This window comes from Nannobrachium achirus (genome assembly GCF_963921795.1).
Source record: "Nannobrachium achirus genome assembly, chromosome: 17".
Classification (NCBI taxonomy): Eukaryota; Metazoa; Chordata; class Actinopteri; order Myctophiformes; family Myctophidae; genus Nannobrachium; species Nannobrachium achirus.
In genome coordinates this window covers 62,120,866-62,135,579 of record NC_137824.1, presented here as the reverse complement: position 1 = coordinate 62,135,579, position 14,714 = coordinate 62,120,866, and the positions used below count along the sequence as shown (strand labels likewise).

At 40.0% G+C, this 14,714-nt stretch overlaps 1 protein-coding gene across 1 annotated transcript in view; it reads left to right on the top strand.

Moving 5' to 3' along the window:
- Positions 1 to 11,613: 11,613 nt before the first annotated feature.
- The window catches only part of LOC308302606 (mitochondrial nicotinamide adenine dinucleotide transporter SLC25A51-like), a 12,360-nt gene continuing 9,259 nt past the window's right edge, over positions 11,614 to 14,714 (top strand). The window contains exon 1 of the mRNA XM_080746864.1: positions 11,614 to 11,747. The gene's annotated coding sequence lies outside the window, so the exon portion shown is untranslated. The remainder of the gene's footprint in view (positions 11,748 to 14,714) is intronic.

The following is a 14,714-nucleotide window of genomic DNA, read 5'->3' as shown; positions in this document are numbered from 1 at the left end:
TGAGGAACAGCTGCTCTGCAGGAAGGACCTGGAGGTCACGCACAACCTGCAGGGTCTTTTATAGACTTTTTAGGGTTCAGATTTAAACCCCATGGGTCTTAATAAGCCCCGTTTCCACTACGGTGCAGAAGCAGAACTTTCCACAACCTGAACCTTTTTGTTGGTTCTGGTTTTGTCTCCACAGCACAAGGTCTGGTTTCAGACACGGTTCTGGGAACCTTTTTTAGGTCCTGTTCTTGTAGTTCTAAACGTGAGTTCTGGGAACCTGTGGGCGGGGCCAGCAGCGCTGCTGCTCTTTAACTAGTCTCGCGTAGCCGGGGCCAGCAGCGCTGCTGCTCTTTAACTAGTCTCGCGTAGCCAGACAACTATTCCACAATCTCCCAATGCTATAGAGAGTCTGGAACGGCAGCTCCCGAACGGCGAGTATCGGAAGTAGCCAATGCTGCACTGTACTGTAGTCCCATTGGAAGCACACTAGCACAGACAGAGTCATTCTAATGAACTGTAGTCCCACTGGAAACATAACAGAAACACACTAGCACAGACAGTCATTATAATGAACTGTAGTCCCATTGGAAACATAACAGAAACACACTAGCACAGACAGAGTCATTCTAATGAACTGTAGTCCCATTGGAAACATAACAGAAACACACTAGCACAGACAGAGTCATTATAATGAACTGTAGTCCCATTGGAAACATAACAGAAACACACTAGCACAGACCGAGTCATTCTAATGAACTGTAGTCCCATTGGAAACATAACAGAAACACACTAGCACAGACAGAGTCATTATAATGAACTGTAGTCCCATTGGAAACATAACAGAAACACACTAGCACAGACCAAGTCATTCTAATGAACTGTAGTCCCATTGGAAACATAACAGAAACACACTAGCACAGACAGAGTCATTCGAGCAGCATATTCTTGTTATGTGTGTATACTTTAAGAAAACATTTGAAAACATCATGAAAGGAACACCAACAACACCAGAAAAAGACGAAATAATGCCCCCAAAATGTTGAAAGGAGACATAAAGCTTCCAGTAGGACATGTTATCGCTACTGCACCAAGGGAGCGGTTGCGTCACATCTGCTTTATCTCACACTCATCGTTTCTATTTCCGTGCCCCAGACTGTTGACGGGAGCATTTGCAGAACTTCGTCCCGGTTCTTGAAAGTTCTTGGTTCTGGAAGGTTGTGGTTCTAGTTCTGGTTCAGCCCTGTGGTGTAAAAGGGTCTTAGAGAGCTTTTAGGGTGCAGATTTACACCCCACCATTACCACAACACCACTCAGACACTGGACCTTGACTGTTACACATTACTAATTATTGCACCTTCTTTTTGTCTTTGTGAAAAATGAAAATATCCATGTTTTTTTATTGTATTGTTTCTCTCCCTCTCGACTGACTGAGTGAATCTGTCGTAGAAAACCCGCAATTAATGAACACAAACCTTTATTTTATGCAGTAACACACACACATGCACACACGCACACGCAGGCACATGTGCGTGCGTACACACACGCACGCATGCATGCATGCACGCAAGCAAGCACACAAACACACACACAGACAATATATTTATGTTTTCTGGGGTTTGGGTGTAAAACACAGAGCTGTTTATTTCTGTCGTTTATACAAGAAAAAAAAGAACAGCAAACAGATGTTCTCTTCTGACTGTTAATGTCGTTTAGATGTAGCAAATTAATACATTAATGAATCCAAAGTGTTTGATATGAACCTGAGCCACTACGATGTTGTTAGGATAGAATCTATGAATGAATGAATGAATGAATTGTACATATAATTATTACATTAAAATATGTCTGTCTACGTTGATGTCCAATCGTATCTCTACGTTTAGTTTATGGCTACGTTGACGTCCAATCATATCTCTGTTTAGTTTATGGCTATGTTGACGTCCAATCATATCTCTGTTTAGTTTATGGCTATGTTGACGTCCAATCATATCTCTACATTTAGTTTATGGCTACGTTGACGTCCAATCAGATCTCTACGTTTAGTTTATGGCTACGTTGACGTCCAATCATATCTCTTATGATGGTTTATAGCTGTGTTGACGTTAGGGTTGGGCGATATGGTGATTAATATCGTTGAGACGATACTACAGTATGTCTCCACGATATTGGAATTTAATTGTTAATACAATGCAATTCATAATTTCAGAATTCATTAAAAGCTGCATTTTGGTCTAAATGGTCTGTTACTCCTTGTTTTCTTTTGGTTTCTGTTACCTTGTACATGGTTATACTGGTAAGGTGCGTGGTTATTCTGGTAAGGTGCGTGGTTATTCTGGTAAGGTATTTGTTACCTTGTACATGGTTATACTGGTAAGGTGCATGGTTGTACTGGTAAGGTATATGGTATAAGGTATTTGTTACCTTGTACGTGGTTATACTGGTAAGGTGCGTGGTTATACTGGTAAGCAGGGTTGTCAACATTGGACTGTCAGAATCCAGGAGATTTATTTTTGGGGGGTGCGCGGAACTCCCCAACCGGGGTCTGGGGGGTCCTCTCCCCAAAACTTATGAATAGATATATTTTCCTGTGTTCTGTTGAATTTTGTGCATGTTTGATACATTTATCAGGCTTACTTTACTAGCATGTGTACAATTTCAGCCTAATATGCCAAATGTAGGAGTACAGATCTGATGACAGAAGCAAAAGGACATCTTTAATAATGATTTCTCATCTTTAAGTCATTACTTAAAGGGATATTACACTTTCAAAAAACTTTTGGTCATTGTATGGTCTAATCAGGCTTGTATGAACACCCTGAACAGTTTTTAATTTGCTTCATTCAGTATTTAGATATTTGATGTAAATGTTACCAGCTCCAACACGCCCAGGCCCTCTCCACATACACACCCATTGTAACTTCAAACTCCATTTTAACCATGATAGATTCATTAAAAACACACATTATTCTTTCTGGTGACTCATAATACCCTCCTAATACGTGAGCAGACCGTGTTTTTTCAATAACTTTTTTCATTTATTTTCAATAAAATATTATTGTATTTAATGTTTTCCATTTTCCCAAAGAATTATTAAAAATAAATGAAAAAAGTTATTGAAAAAACACGGTCTGCTCACGTATTAGGAGGGTATTATGAGTCACCAGAAAAAATAATGGGTGTTTAGAGGGCCTGGGCGTGTTGGAGCTGGTAACATTTACATCAAATATCTAAATACTGAATGAAGCAAATTAAAAACTGTTCAGGGTGTTCATACAAGCCTGATTAGACCATACAATGACCAAAAGTTTTTTGAAAGTGTAATATCCCTTTAAGTGAATATCTGTATGATCTTTCTTGCATGCATTGCCCCCACACCTAAAGCGGGGGGTCTGGGGTTCCTCCCCCTGAAAAATTTTAACATAGTAGATGTAATTTCCTGTGTTCTGGTGAATTTTGGGAGTTTGATACAAAATCCAGGAGAAATCCAGGAGATTTGCCAATCCAGGAGACTCCCAGGAGAGGGGTTCAAAATCCAGGAGACTCCTGGGAGATCCAGGAGAGTTGACAAGCCTGACTGGTAAGGTATTTGTTACCTTGTACATGGTTATACTGGTAAGGTGTGTTGTGGTAAGTACTGTAACTTGAAAAAGAGCCATAAAAAACAACATGAAACAGAATGGTGATCAGATTGTGTATCGTAAAACAGCTTGGAAAGATTATATTTGCCATATCGCCCTCTCCTAGTTGACATCCTTCATATCTCTACACCAGGGGTCTTCAACAGGGGGTCCGGGACCCCTAGGGGGTCCTCAGAGTTACTACAGGGGGTCCTCCAAATCTTTTTATGATAATAACTTATTTTTTTTCTACACTACCACTTGAACTCTATAGTATCCCTATTATGTGTGGAACATTAGCTAAGAATAACCAATCTACAAGAATAGACGATCTACAAAAGCTCACAACTGCGAGGTGTTGTGAGCTTGTAGATCTGCTATTCTTGGCAAAGAGGTTTGTGTAGAGGGAAAAAAGAGCAGTCAGACTAAGTATTGATGGTTCAAGTTTAAATGTCTGAAAATACACATTAGCCACTTAAGCCCCATATGGGAAGCCATAACCAGTCAACAAACTGTTCAGAGGTCAATAAATCAATAGAGACAAAATCAAATTACAATTTCAATGTTGATTCTGCTACAGTGGGCCCTACAGCACATATAATCAGCTGCCATTGTATCTTTCATCCATGTATTACTCATATTAGATTATTATTGCACATTATTTTTACTCGTTTTTATCACTTTTCACCCTATACTTTTACATTACTAATATTACAGCACTACTCTCACTAAAACATCTGTAGTTTACATAGTTTGAAATATATTCATAAGATTTTGCCTATCAATTGATGACACCTTGATTGATTTTCAATCCTCTTTTCCCAGCATTACAATTTGGTAAGAGAAATGTGATGTTTTATACTGCATTTGTGAATTTTCAGGGGTAAGCTTACAGTTTCATATCTCTACATGGTTTATGGCTATGTTCATATCTCTACATGGTTTATGGCTATGTTCATATCTCTACATGGTTTATGGCTATGTTCATATCTCTACATGGTTTATGGCTATGTTCATATCTCTACATGGTTTATGGCTATGTTCATATCTCTACATGGTTTATGGCTATGTTCATATCTCTACATGGTTTATGGCTATGCAAAAACACTTCTTTTCACTACACATTCTGTTGTTTTGTTGTGTTGACATAAAAACAACAACCTTTATGTTCAATAAGGTCTCAGCGAGCTTCCTGGATCCATGCTGGTTCTGGGATACAGTGTTGGAGAAGTTAAAGTTACATGTAACTGAGTTACGTAACTAAGTTACGTGTTGCTGTAACTTGCTGGTAACTGAGTTACATTCATATTTCTGTAACTCGTCAAGTAACTGAGATACTTTTTGGGTAATTTTTGGCTCAAGTTACAAGTTACAAGCAAAGTTAAGATTGACGATCAAATGTCCTCAACAGATCATCATTTTCTTATTTTTTTTCTTCTTTATTTTAGGAACACAGATGTTTACTAAAGAAAATGTCAACCTTTTTGAAATAAAACATAAAACTCAGTTGAGAGGCATATTTCTGCTGGCATGTGACATTCTCAATTTAACGCTGGAAAAAAAGTAACTCAAGTTACTCAAGTTGCTTTTTCTATGTAACTTGAAACTTTATAAGTTACATTTCTCCAGGGGTATAACTATAACTTGATCAAGTTACTGCCATGGTGAGTTACTTGTAACTGTACAAGTTACGCTTTCAAAGTAACTTCCCCAACACTGCTGTAATATTATTATTATTATAATATTACATTATTATTATTATATCTGCTATAATGAGGATTCTTATTGTTTTGGTTCTGGAATAGTTCTGCTGCCATGTGGATTATTATTATTATTATTGCAACATTCTGCACAATTTGCATGGAATTATTGCCTGGCGTTGCCAGACTCTATCACACACTTCAGTTTGGGAACCACTACCGCCAGGGGGTGTTGTTTTTCGGTCTGGTTTACCAGGCAAATGGAATCATGGAATGCCAATAAAGCAGTGTTTTTGACGTCAGAACAAAGATTACATTGTTTCAAGCAGAAACCAGCTGGTCTGTTTCATACCATGATGTCTGGTTGTCTTCAAGTAGGACATTAACGACTTGTGATTTTTGCAAGTCGACTCGACTCAGTAAAAAGTTGAGTTGAAGTCGACTTTATCGTTTGATGACGTCATCACATCACACACGACCCCCCAGTTATTTTGGGGGGTCCCCAGATGATTAACTTAATGTGCAACATTGTTTTCTCACTCAACAGTAAACAAACCAACATAAAGTTTAAGTGTATAGAGGGTATCTGCACATTTCTAAAGTGACAATTTAAGGACTTTTTAATACCTCTAAAATGACAAATTAAACATTAATTGTCAAATATATAGAGGCAGAAATTGTGAAAATAGCAGATCTACATATGTGAGCATGTAGATCTGCTATTTTCACAATAGAAAGTATTTTTTGTCTTTTTTTCAACTTCGACTTTCGACTTTCTCTGGTGGGAGTCGACTTGTGTAATGAATTCGACTGAGTCGACTTGTCGACTTTTTCCTTAATGCCCTGTCTTCAAGTAAGATTAATTTATTGATGCATCAACTCACTGGGTTCATTGGATTTGATGTTGACTACATGATTAATTGAATACTTAACAGTTTGCTAATTAAAAGCACAGAAAGTCCAGTTCTATAAGAATTCAACCCAAGAGAGCATTTATACTATGACTTGTTTCCATTGGGTTCCTGTGTTTTCAATGCATGGAAAACATGTAATGACATTTGTAATTGACTTCTCTTCTGACCTTCGACAGAGACAGTCGCTTTTTCTCTCTCTCTCCCCCGGCCTACCCTGGCCCCGTTATCTCTATCTCCTCGGAGTCGAGATGGCGGGGCCTCCGATAATCTATCGCCTCCCCTCGGCTATATCTTGTGTCTCTTGTCCGCGTTTGCCTGCCTGCTCCTTGTGACTGCTCTGAGGGAACTACCTGGCTATCGCTCTCTCTGCTATTCTGCACTTCGGAGCAAAGATGGAATTCATTAATTGGGGCCTGAGTGCGATCGATACCATATTCTCAACCAAGACGAATGATGGGGACTCACATTGTCCTGGCTCATCCTACCCTGCGGGATATTTAAAAGATTCTTACGGGAAATGGCAACCACTATGCCTGTTTCCGTTAAGCATCGAAGATTCGGAAGACATAATTATATTTTGGAGCCTGGTGACGGGTACCCTAATGCTTGGAACTGCAGCGGGGCTTGTGTACCGAAAGATAAAGAAGATGGCAGGAGCTCAACAGAATGCCCAACGCCTGCCGGAGATGATAGCGGAGATCGGACGGGGTGTTCAGCTGATGTCGGGAAGGCTGGATCTCATCGCAGCACGACTGGCTAACCCCTGAGACGGGTCGCACTGGGAAAGACTTTGAGGGGGGCTACAATCAAGCCGCCCCGAGCTAAAGTCTGTTTTTCAAATGGATATGATTCGGACCCCCTGCCCGCAAACAATCAACCGAGAGCTGCGGTGGAGCAGAGGAGAGCTTGCTATGCTTTTCCCACGGAGCGTCCCCTGGAACTCACCCGCCCCAACCCCCCAACCCGTCCAGACCCCCGCAACACCTGCGGGCAGCGCTGTCTCAACTTTCACACGGTGGGGGCTGCGTCGGCCCGTGGATTACACACACTCACACATTCATTGCCTGGCGCGCACAAGGGCATGGTGAACTCTCTCTGACTGTTGCTCGAACTTTCTCGAACTTATCGCATTCCAACGCGTGTTAAGTCAACAGCACGATACATCAAGAGACTCTATGTTCTGTGTGACCTTGTCAAACTGATAAACCCGACACAACATCTGTCTCTGATTCCCTCTGTCCCCCCTCCCTCCTGCAAGGCTTGAACATGTTTTGTCTAAGGAGTGTTTTTGCAAATGATCATCCTGTTATGACTTATAATCAGAGCTCATGACCGTGATGAATATTTGATTTTTTTGACTCACCCTCATGTCCTTACCCCTCCCCCCCCCTCCTCTCCTGCTCTTTTTCTCTCTTCCCCTCCTGTGTGTTTGTTCGTCAACCTGTTTGTTTTGTTTTTGTCTTCATGTGGGGACTACGGATGAAATTTAGCATTCTTGCTAATTCCGGTGTATTTACATTGCATTCATGTAGTGTTCATTAATATGCATTGTCCCGTCTAAATAAATAAATACAATACATTTAATGACACAGTATCATTTATCAACTCACTGAATTAATTGGATTTTTAAGGTCTTATCAACAGCACTGATTCCAGATCAGTTCAGAGAGTTAGAAGTTGCTTTTATTCCACATTAATCAGATGATGAGAATCATGAGATACTGGCTCTGTTCAATGTTTATTTAATCAGGTGAAAAGAGACTGCTTAATGTTTCAGTTTGCAGAGGGGCCTGATAGTGAATGAAATGATGATCATATCCATAGTATATTTATAGATATTGATCGTTATTTCCATAGTATATTTATAGATATTGATCGTTATTTCCATAGTAGCCTATATATCATCCACGAATAAACCAACATAAAACAACATGTGTTTGATCCATGGTGTGCATTAGAAGGGCGTTTTGCACAGCTTGTGCATCAAAGGGTTAAGTTTTTCAGGTCAGATGACATGGCGTGAACACATGGAGACACGGACTGTAGCGCCACCTAGTGGGGTGCACTAACATTAACAATCTGTGTCCTTCACAAACGTTTCATATTCATGGGAAGATAATGTTTCCATATCCAGCCTACTGTAGCGTCATTGATTTACCAAGAAAAATGATGTTTGAAAATAATAAACTACACATTGACCTTATGACCTTATGATGTCTTTATCTGCAAATGAATCATAAACCTTCATCCTAACTTCCTTTGTGTGAAATAATATTGATGCTCCGATAGCTCCTCCCTGCAGACAACATTACCAACAGTCTGTTGCATCCAGTGATGCTCTGGGCTGGGCTGTGTTCTGAGAGCCTTCCACCGGTCTGTACAGCAGACATCTAGTGAAGCTGTGCTGTGTTCTTCCACCGGTCTGTACAGCAGACATCTAGTGAAGCTGGGCTGTGTTCTGAGAGCCTTCCACCAGTCTGTACAGCTGACATCTAGTGAAGCTGGGCTGTGTTCTGAGAGCCTTCCACCGGTCTGTACAGCAGACATCTAGTGAAGCTGGGCTGTGTTCTGAGAGCCTTCCACTGGTCTGTACAGCTGACATCTAGTGAAGCTGGGCTGTGTTCTGAGAGCCTTCCACTGGTCTGTACAGCTGACATCTAGTGAAGCTGGGCTGTGTTCTGAGAGCCTTCCACTGGTCTGTACAGCTGACATCTAGTGAAGCTGGGCTGTGTTCTGAGAGCCTTCCACTGGTCTGTACAGCTGACATCTAGTGAAGCTGGGCTGTGTTCTGAGAGCCTTCCACCGGTCTGTACAGCAGACATCTAGTGAAGCTGGGCTGTGTTCTGAGAGCCTTGAAGCTGGGCTGTGTTCTGAGAGCTTCCACCAGTCTGTACAGCTGACATCTATTGAAGCTGGGCTGTGTTCTGAGAGCTTCCACCGCTCTGTACAGCTGACATCTAGTGAAGCTGGGCTGTGTTCTGAGAGCTTCCACCAGTCTGTACAGCTGACATCTATTGAAGCTGGGTTGTGTTCTGAGAGCTTCCACCGCTCTGTACAGCTGACATCTAGTGAAGCTGGGCTGTGTTCTGAGAGCTTCCACCAGTCTGTACAGCTGACATCTATTGAAGCTGGGTTGTGTTCTGAGAGCTTCCACCGCTCTGTACAGCTGACATCTATTCTAGTGAAGCTGGCCTGTGTGCTCCACCCTTCTGAGAGCGTTATGGTCCTGGTTAGTACAGCTTCATAGCAACAGGCTCTCAATTGTCCCTCTGTAGAAGACCTTGATGGTTTGTAATGTGGTTTTGTTTATTAAAAAAAAAAGAAAAACATTGTTCTAATCTACTTTATTAACAGTTACAAATACTTTATTAACAGTTACAAACATTACAAGGATATGATATGATATGATGTGATATGATATGATATGATATGATATGATATGATATGATATGATATGATATGATATTATATGATATGATATGATATGATATGATATGATATGATATGATATGATATTACAATAATTGTTCAAAGGAAAAGACAGAAAGCCCTATAGTGTCTTGTTTCCATTGTGGTCCTGGATATTAAATTCATCATCACATGAAACTGTGATTTTAAAAACCTGCTGAATGTTTCCCTCCTGCACTACAAGTATTACTGTCTGTGTTTAATATGCACTACAAGTATTACTGTCTGTGTTTAATATGCACTACAAGTATTACTGTCTGTGTTTAATATGCACTACAAGTATTACTGTCTGTGTTTAATATGCACTACAAGTATTACTGTCTGTGTTTAATATGCACTACAAGTATTACTGTCTGTGTTTAATATGCACTACAAGTATTACTGTCTGTGTTTAATATGCACTACAAGTATTACTGTCTGTGTTTAATATGCACTACAAGTATTACTGTCTGTGTTTAATATGCACTACAAGTATTACTGCCTGTGTTTAATATGCACTACAAGTATTACTGTCTGTGTTTAATATGCACTACAAGTATTACTGTCTGTGTTTAATATGCACTACAAGTATTACTGCCTGTGTTTAATCTGCCTTTACTGTAAAGTCCAGTGTGTTAATGTAACTGAGAGTTACACATGGATAAATCAACCCATTGACCATTTCTAAATCATGCATGCATCCTGCACTGCACAACTATTCACTTTTCTTTGCTCCTAAAAAAATCAAATGTATAACAAATGTATTTAATTTGAACCACAATGAAATAAAATGTAAGAACTGAATATGTAATAAAATAAATAAGTGGACTTTGTGCCCTGCACAGAGCAGGGGTTCCCAAACCTTTTAGTGTGGCAGAGAGAGTCACAACCCCAGCCTGAAGCCTCAAAAGTCTAGTATCTGCCCTCATTCCAGTGGTTGAGCAGTGGTTCCCAAACATTTTAGCCTGGGACCCAAACTAATGAAAACAGCAGATCTACAAGCTCACAGCGCAGCACTTTGCACCACGTTGTGAGCTTGTAGATCAGCTATTTTCACTACTTCTTTAAAATTTGTGTTCTAATTTATGGAATTTCTTTGATTCTTATTTTATTTCTTCATGAAATTATACTGAAATAAATCATATATCATTTTTTTGTAATGTTTTTGTTGAATAATTATTGAATAATAATAATAATTAAAAAACAAAATATAGGAAACAAAAAACAATAACCCACAAAAATGTGTCCGCGACCCACAAATGGGTCTCGATCCAGTGTTTGAGAAACATTGGCAGTCACCCATGCTCCTCCTGTCCAGTAGGTGTCGCTGTGCTCGTGGACAAGGTGGTTTGTGTCAACCTGCCAGAATCAGAAACTACAGATGGGATTTATGGTTCTTTGAAGTGAGCCGGATCTCTGAGATCCGTTCCTTTCAAAGAGCCGTTCAAAAGACTGGCTCATTCTAGTTACTTACTTTGTAGATTTTGATTAGAATTACAAATAACTTATACAACCCTATATACATTTATTTCTGAGGTACAGGTACATTACATACCTGCCATTTGAAAATAGACAATCTACAAGCTCAATGCGTGGCGTTGCGACACATTGAGACGCATTGAGCTTGTAGATCTGCTATTTTCAAATGATTTTTCTACATTTTATTCATTGGAAAACCTGTGAAACACGACATTCTGCATAATGAGTACTTTCTACTATATTTTGATACCAATACTTTTGTACTTTTACTCAAGTACATTAACATTCCAAACCTCTATGTGGCAGAGTATTTCCACATTGATTGCAGTATTAATATTTTTTACTTATATAAAGAAATGTCCTACTTTTCCCACCACTGTTCATTAGAAAGGAACGGCTCCCTACTGTGAACCGAATCCCATCGTTCATTTCAAACTGCCGTTCAAAAGACTCGAGTCGTTCGCGAACGTCCCACCTCTATCAGAATCATGAAGGAGCAGAGCGACCTCCACTGATGATCACTGAGGAATAAACATTACTTTATTAATTAATGATCTTTAATAACATTCTGCACCAACACACTGGAGCTGTTGTAGCAGCAGGTAACACACACACACACACACACACACACACACACACACACACACACACACACACACACACACACACACACACTCACACTGTGTTAGCATGGTAGCACTCACCCACACACACATACATACAGGACAGCTGATAGCATGTTAGCACTCACCCACCCACCCACACACACATACATGACAGCTGTTAGCATGTTAGCACTCCATCACGCACGCACACATACATGACACCCAGATAGCAGCTGTCAGCCTTTGGGACCCCGATGCTAACATGCTAACATAGCTAGCACTGTACTGTCTATGGCTAGGTCTATGGGTTTAGCATGTAGCTGCCTGTTAGCATGTATGTAGCTGTTTAGAATGGGTCAGACTGCTAGGCTAGCATGTTAGCATGTTGCTGCTGGCATGTTAGACTGTAGCTGTGGGTCAGAATGCTAGCAGGTTAGCATGTTAGCATGTTGCTGCTGGCATGTTAGACTGTAGCTGTGGGTCAGAATGCTAGCAGGTTAGCATGTTAGCTCTCAGCTCCTCATCTGTGTGAAAGTGAGGATAATGTAAAGTTTGTTTTGTGAAGCAGAGAGGATGAAGTAATGTGAGCTAACAGGCTAACGTTAGCCTCACATAACAATGTCATTTAGGCTGTTTTAAACCTTTTAAGGCTGCTAGATTGATTGATTGATTGATTGATTGAACACTTTATTTCCAGTTTGCATAGTAAAGCTACAGTTTCATGACAGTACAGTTCACTGGTACAAGGTCAACTAAAAGGATAATCATCTCAAGAAAGCCTATGGCTTGTTTCAATTGAGATCCTTGTTTAACTCATATAACAGTGAATGACACAATGCAACATAAATGGCATTCACTTCACAATAGTTTCTGCTGTTATCAAGAAGCATTGATTATTGATTATGTTATCAATATGTTATTATTTATCATGCCATTGTGTCCTTTCTGTTTAGGAAGGTGTTTTCCTTATTTGTGATGAATTGAGTACAAAGGAGCTCAATGGAAATAAGCCATAGGCTTTCTTAGCAGAGAAACAGACCTTACAGTGTTGAACTGTACTTTACTGTGCTTTTGTTTTGCTAATACATATTTAATCAATCAATCAATCAATCAGTGTTCAATAGTGTGTAGCTGCTGCCAGCATCAATATGCTTTTATGTTGACACTATTTTAACCCTCCCTGAGTGATTGATTGGTTTCATGCTTTATCAATGCAACAGCCTTGGATCAATAATATTATCATAGATGTATTTTATGTGAAGATCTGGATGGATTGTCCCATCTATGATAATATAGTCAGTCTGGATCCATGGATATGAAAAGTGCAATGCAAATACTTTATTATTATTATTCTCATTATTAGCAAGCTGAACCCAGAGACAGTGTGTGTGTGTGTGGGTGTGTGTGTGTGTGTGTGGGTGTGTGTGGGTGTGTGTGTGGGTGTGGGTGTGTGTGTGTGTGTGTGTGTGTGTGTGTATTTGCATGATGAATATGCAGATATAATAATATTCATTTTTAGGTTAAAACGTGACAGTTTGTTCATGTATCAGATGATCATAGAATGTGATCAGGATGGCCGGTCACAGTTATTACATAAGCGTCTAATCTTGGCAATTATTTTTGTCATAATTGTCATAATCGTTTACATGTTGAAAAATGTTCATAGTGGAAATAGCAGATCCCCAAGCTCACAGCGCGTCGCGATGCACAGCGTTGTGAGCTTGTAGATCAGCTATTTCCACTATCAATGTTCTATTTCAGGGGTCTTCAACAGGGGGTCCTCAGAGTTACTACAGGGGGTCCTCCAAATCTTCCAATCCTTTTTATATTAACAACTTGAACCTTAGTGTCCATATTCTGAGAACATTTAGCCAAAAATAGCAGATCTACAAGCTCACAACGCCACGGGAAAAAGAGCAGAATAAGTACAGAGTGAAAGGTCAACTTTAAGTATCGACGATTGACGTGGCTAAATGTCCGAAAAAACATTAACACGAATCCAACATAGACTGATGACAAACAAGTCTTTGAATCTATCTATGAAATCGATGAAAATCTTCATCACACATTTATACAACATGTTGTGGGGGTCCCTGCTTCATCTCTCTCTCAGCTAAGGGGTCCTTGGCCTTAAAACGCTGAAGACCCCTGTTCTATTTTAAATATAAAGTTGTCAAATATGTCAGTAATGTCGTTGTATATTTAGGTTATGTGTCATATGTGCCATGTGCAACGTCAAAGCCTACAAGCCAAACAGAAATGTAATTAATGTTCATGTTAATGTCATAATGGTGACGGCCCTAAAGGTCGTTAGAGGTCAAGCAGGGGTTTGGGGACATCCACCCTGACCTCTGACCTCCAGTGACCTCTGTAGAGTTTCCAGAGGTTGTGGGTTCAACCCCTGCATTCTCCCTGGTCAGGGTCACAGTGTCCTTGAGCAAGACCTGTGTAACTATTCTGCATCTAGCTTGAGGCAAGACCCAAATCTAGAGTGAACATTTTTAACTTGAATCTTTGCTTCTGGGGGTCCCTGGAACAACATATTATGAGATAGGGGTCCCTGGAACAACATATTATGAGATGGGGGTCCCTGGCCAAGCACATATCATTTTGGGGGTCCTTGACAAAGTTTGAGAACCACTGATATACAAGTTTTTCAGAAAACTGTTGGTATTTAGAATTAGAAGACATTTGTAGAATGGGTCTTCAGTTTATCAGTGGTTCTTAGACTTTGTCATGTCAAGGACCCCCAAAATGATATGAATTTGACCGCGGACATAATATTATTATTAATCAGAAAACGACAGCAGGGGTTCCCAAACCTTTAGTCTCAGGGCACCCCATAAATATTGTTTTAATCCGAGGCACCCCTACATTATAATTTACACTCCCAGCAGCTTATATTTATAGCATCGTTGTCGGGTGGAAATCTTGTTGGAAACCGATCGTTTTGTATTTATCATC